A 6,000-nucleotide genomic window follows, 5' to 3' on the forward strand; every position below is an offset into this window, starting at 1 on the left:
ATCTGCAGAAGATCAATCTGTCCCTGATGTTTTTTTTGGAGAGAAGTGGCTTCTTTGCTGCCCTTCTTGACACCAGGCCATCTTCCAAAAGTCTTCGCCTCACTGTGCATGCAGATGCGCTCACACCTGCCTGCTGCCATTCCTGAGCAAGCTGAATCCTCTTTAGGAGACGATCCTGGACGCTTGCTGGACTTTTTTGGACGCCCTGAAGCCTTCTTAACAAGAATTGAACCTCTTTCCTTGAAGTTCTTGATGATCCTATAAATTGTTGATTGAGGTGCAATCTTAGTAGCCACAATATCCTTGCCTGTGAAGCCATTTTTATGCAACGCAATGATGGCTGCACGCGTTTCTTTGTAGGTCACCATGGTTAACAATGGAATAACAATGATTTCAAGCATCACCCTCCTTTTAAAGGGAATCTGTCACCTGCTTTTACCATTTTAAGCTGTCACCATCGCCATGTTCACTAAAGTACCTTATTTCCTGCAGTCTTCTTCTAACTTAATTTAGTTTTCTCCTTTTAATAAAAAAGCCCTTTTTATAATATGCTAATTAAGCTCCAAGGTGCCCAGAGGAGCGTTTTTTTCCTCTCTGGTGCCCAGTGACGCCCCCCTGCAGTGCCCACCCTGCCTTAATTTGAATCCCAAGAACGCCTCCTGATCCTCAAATAACCTCCCACAGCCCCGGCAAATGGTTCCGCCCCCTCCCCACGTCATCGTCTACCTTCTAGAAATGCCCCGTCCTTCTTCCTGTCGGCAGCCAGAAATCTCGTGCAGGCGCAGTACCGCCTGCGGCCTGCGCCTGAGCGATCATCAACCTCCTCAGGGCAACAGCCTCAAAAGTCTCACTGGGCATGCGCCGAGCCCAGTGACGTAATCTGAGCGCTGTTGCCCTGAGGAGGTTGATGATCGCGCAGGCCGCAGGCGGTACTGGGCCTGCGCGAGATTTCTGGCCGCCGACAGGTTTTTTAAATGAATGCCTACTTCTCCACTTATGCAAAAGGGGTCAGTGTGTATATTCACAGTGGGATGGAATTCCGACTGGTGGATAACATGATCGATAAAGAAGGGAGATTTGTCTTCTTGCATGGGTATTGAAAAGGCCAGGAGATTTTAATGGTGTTTATCTACATACCTCCACCATATAAATCAACAGTTTTCTCTATATTATCTAAATATCTTGCTACAAAGAACTCGTGTCCGCTACTAGTGAGGTAATTGTATCACAGGTAGAGGGGAGGATTTTGTGTGGGAGTGTCTGAGTGTATTGTATGTGGTTATCAATCATCACAGGCAGGAGAATACACAATAGTCTTCTGTCCTAGAGACAACCGAGACGTAATTCAATTATCTCTCAGGACAAAGGGACATCGCCAATACACACAGAGAGACAATGGAACAGACCTCACTACTCAACGTATACAATGTCCCACCCTTTACAATACACATAGACATTTAACATCCCAAAATGGCACGAATTAGACCAGGGGTTCAAGTTAGTACAAGTCCTTTGTGAACAAAGGAGGCCTGGCTGATGAGAGGGCCCATAATCCTGGGGCAGGAGGCTAGCAAACAGCCCCCTCCAAAACACTGTGGCGAAGTGGCTTTCGCCACATATCTTCCCATTCGGGGGGATACTAACCAGGTAGCTGACCTTCTGTCGGTCAGTGCCTGAGTTAGTCGAGTCACCCACCCACAGTAAATTACAATCAACAATGCAGCCCCCCCACAATAATATACAATCCGCAGTCCAGTCCCCCCAACACTTGGTTACTGCACCTGGGCAATTTTGTAGCTTGTTTTGGTCCAATGGCTTCACCATGGCTGTGATGGGCACTGGTCTCTTGGCTTTGTGGGTCGCTGAGTGAGCAGAGACCGGTGGTGCCAGCGCTTCAGCTGGGGGGACCTGCAGATAGACAAGCCTGGGACAAGGGGACAAAGGAGGGCAGAGGCCAACTGTGCTCTGCCCCGTTGCCAGCTCTTCCGCTGGAGCAACCGGGTATAGTCCTGCCCGGTGACAAAGGGGAAGTTAGGGCAGAGGCCAGCGGCGCTCTGCCCAGATGCCAGCTCTTCTGCTGGGATGGGGTCAGGGAATCCTACACCCAGTACCTTTTTGCGGATCAGCTGTGGAGAGGAGGGATCGCTTACCTCCTCCTCCTGGCATTCCTGCGGGGTTGGTGGGGAATATGTACCGGCTGTCCAGCATCCCGGTCGGCCTGGTGCAGAGACTGCGGTCCCATCTGCACCATTGGAGTTAGGGGTGTTGTCCCCCTGTGGTTGGGGAGAGAGACCGGTTGTCTCCTCTCCCTTCAAAGTACACTGCCGCTGGGGAACAGGACCAACTGTCCCTACTCCCTGAAACTCCGTCTGCCGTTGGGGAGGAGGCCTGGCTGATGAGAGGGACCGTAATCCAGGGGCAGGAGGCGGTCAAACAGCCCCCTCCAAAACACTGTGGCGAAGTGGCTTTCGCCACACATGCCAAAAAGGGCTGTAATTTTCTCACTTCAACACAATGGCTAATTAGCCCCTTTTTTCCCCACTAATACACGCCAAAATAAGGCTTCAGAACATATAACTGAACGGCAAATAATACGGTATATATTTTTTTGCCACTAACATACGCCAAAAAAGGACTTAGAACATAACTGCATCGCTGAACGGAAAATAATATATATTTTTTGCCACTAATACACGCCAAAAAGGGCTTTAGAACATGTAACTGCACCACTGAACAGCAAGTAGGCCCTTACTTTTTTCCATTTATACACTCCACAAAAGGCTTTAGAACATATAATTACACCGCTGAACGGCAAATAATATATATTTTTTTGCCACTAATACCCGCCAAAAAGGGCTTTAGAATATATAACTGCACTGCTGAACGGCAAATATATATTTTCTTGCCACTAAAACAAAAAGAAACCAATGTGGATAAATAGAGCTGTAAAGAAAGCAATACATGACAAAAAGAAAGTATTTAAATCACTAAAACAGGGGGGTAGCGAGGAAGCACTGAAAAACTATAAGGAAAAAAATAGAACATGTAAAAACTAATAAAAGCGGCCAAACTAGAGACCGAGAGATTAATTGCCAAAGAGAGTAAAACTAACCCTAAAATGTTCTTCAATTATATAAATGTTAAAAAGTATAAATCTGAAGGTGTCGACCCTTTAAAGAGTAATGAGGGGGAGTCGCAGAGAGCAACAAGGAGAAAGCAAAGCTGTTAAATACTTTTTTCTCCACTGTATTCACTGAGGAAAATAAACTGTCAGATGAAATGCTGAATTTAAAAATAAATTCCCTATTAAAAGTGCCCTGTCTGACCCAGGAAGAAGTACAACAGCGACTTAAAAATATTAAAATAGACAAATCGCGAGGACCGGATGGCATACACCCCCATATCCTAAGGAAATTAAGTAATGTCATAGCCAGACCCTTATTTCTGATATTTGCGGACTCTATACTGACAGGGAATGTCCCACAGGATTGGCACATAGCAAATATGGTGCCAATATTCAAAAAGGGTCCAAAAACAGAGCCTGGAAACTATAGGCCGGTAAGTTTAACATCTATTGTGGGTAAACTATTTGAAGGTTTTCTAAGAGATGCTATCTTAGAGCATCTCAACGGAAATAAGCAAATAACGCCATATCAGCATGGCTTCATGAAGGATCGGTCATGCCAAACTAATTTAATCAGTTTCTATGAGGAGGTAAGTTCTAGACTTGACAGCAGTGAATCAATGGATGTCGTATATTGGGACTTCTCCAAAGCATTTGACACTGTACCACATAAAAAGTTAGTATATAAAATGAGAATGCTCAGACTGGGAGAAAACGTCTGTATGTGGGTAAGTAACTGGCTGAGTGATAGAAAACAGTGGGTGGTTGTTAATGGTACACACTCAGATTGGGTCACTGTCACTAGTGGGGTACCTCAGGGGTCAGTATTGGGCCCTATTCTCTTCAATATATTTGTTAATGATATTGTAGAAGGCTTGCATAGTAAAGTATCAATTTTCGCAGATGACACTAAACTGTGTAAAGTAATTAACACTGAAGAGGACAGTATACTACTACAGAGGGATCTGGATAGACTGGAGGCTTGGGCAGATAAGTGGCAGATGAGGTTTAACACTGACAAATGTAAAGTTATGCACATGGGAGGGAATAATAATCCCAATCTCTGCCATCTTTCTCAACCACTTTTTTCAACATGGCCTTCAAAGTTTTATTGAAGCGTTCCACCAGGCCATCTGTCTGTAGGTGGTACACTGAGGTACGCAACTGGTTAATTTTTTATACTTTACAGAGATCCTGCATGACCCTGGACATGAACGGGGTCCCCTGGTCAGTCAGGATCTCCTTGGGCAGCCCTGTTCTGGAGAAAATCTGAAACAGTTCTCTGGCTATAACTTTAGAGGTAGCTTTCCTCAAGGGTACCGCCTCAGGGTATCGGGTAGCATAATCCATTACCACTAATATATATTGGTGCCCCCTTGCGGATTTTACCAAAGGCCCAACTAAATCCATCGCAATTATCTCGAATGGTATCTCGATAATTGGTAATGTTATTAGAGGGCTGCGGAAGTTTGCGACTGAAGAGGGTACTTGGCACGTAGGGCAGGATTGGCAGTAATCCTTAATTTCTCTGTAACACCCGGGCCAATAAAACCTCTGCAAAACCCTTTCAAGAGTTTTATCAGCCCCTAAGTGTCCCCCTAATACATGGCTATGTGCTAGGTCCATTACCATGCGTCGGTATGCTTTAGGAACCACAAGCTGTTCAACTAATTCTTCCCGGATTTTAGTCACCCGGTACAACAAGTTTTCATTCATTGCAAAGTGAGGGTACCTTTCGTCTGCCCCTGGCTCTTGAGGTGCCCCATTTACTACCCCCACATTGTTTAAGGCCCCTTTTAGAGTCTCATCTCAGAACTGAGCAGTCCCAAAGTTTCCCCGAGACACCTCTAAGTTGGGGACCGTCTCCTCAAGGGCAGACTCTTCCTCATTCTCACCTACCATGGCCGAGAACAGAAAGTCAGGGACCATCTCAGGGTCAAGGAGCACGGGGCTGTCTGCAGCACCAGGGTGTTGCTGCGGTACTGCCCTGGCCCACAGGTCCCAGAACACAGGACAGTCTCGGCCAATGATCATCTCATGCATCAACCCCTGCACTACCCCTTCCTGGTGGTATACTGTACACTTTTCTGTTTTTAAGATCACCTGGGCTATTGGGTAGACCTTGGTATCACCATGAATGCAGGTGACTCCCAAGGTCTTCCCAGGAACCAACTTATGAGCAATACGGGCCGTTAGGAGTGTGACCAGGCTCCCCGAGTCCAGAAATCCCTTTGTGGGGTTGCCATTCACATTAATTGTACAAAAAGGGAGTCCTCCCTCAACATTAGGAACCGCACTACACGCAAACAGCGAGGTTCGTCTCCCCACAGAACAGTCCATTTGTTCTGGGCTGATGGGACATTGGGCTGCCATATGTCCCAGGCCACGGCACCTCCAGCAGATGACCTCTCTTAAGGATGGTCGTGGCGTTGGTTCTGATAGACTCTTGGCCTCATAACGTCCAACTCGGGGGGGTTTTAGTCCCTTTTTCTGCACTTCAGTGTCAACCCGTGCCTTCCAGTAGGGGGAGTTCAAGGATCCTGAGGCAGCTATGGTTGGCTCTACGGCATAGTACCTCTCTACCAAACCTATTAAGTCATCTGCAGTCTGCGGATTTCCTTGTGCAACCCAGCACTGTACCGGCTTAGATAGAGCATGCAGGAATCGGTCTATTACGACCCGCTCCACCATTTTGGGTGGGGAACAGACATCTGGCTGTAGCCATTTTTGGACGAGGTGCAGTAGATCAAACATTTGGGACCTAGGAGGCTTGCCTCTCTGAAACCCCCACTGGTGCACCCTCTGAGCTCGGACGGTGATGGTTACCCCCAGACGTGCCAATATTTCTGCCTTTAGTCAGGAGTATTCCCGTGCAT

This window comes from Bufo gargarizans, chromosome 9 (assembly GCF_014858855.1).
Source record: "Bufo gargarizans isolate SCDJY-AF-19 chromosome 9, ASM1485885v1, whole genome shotgun sequence".
Classification (NCBI taxonomy): domain Eukaryota; kingdom Metazoa; phylum Chordata; class Amphibia; order Anura; family Bufonidae; genus Bufo; species Bufo gargarizans.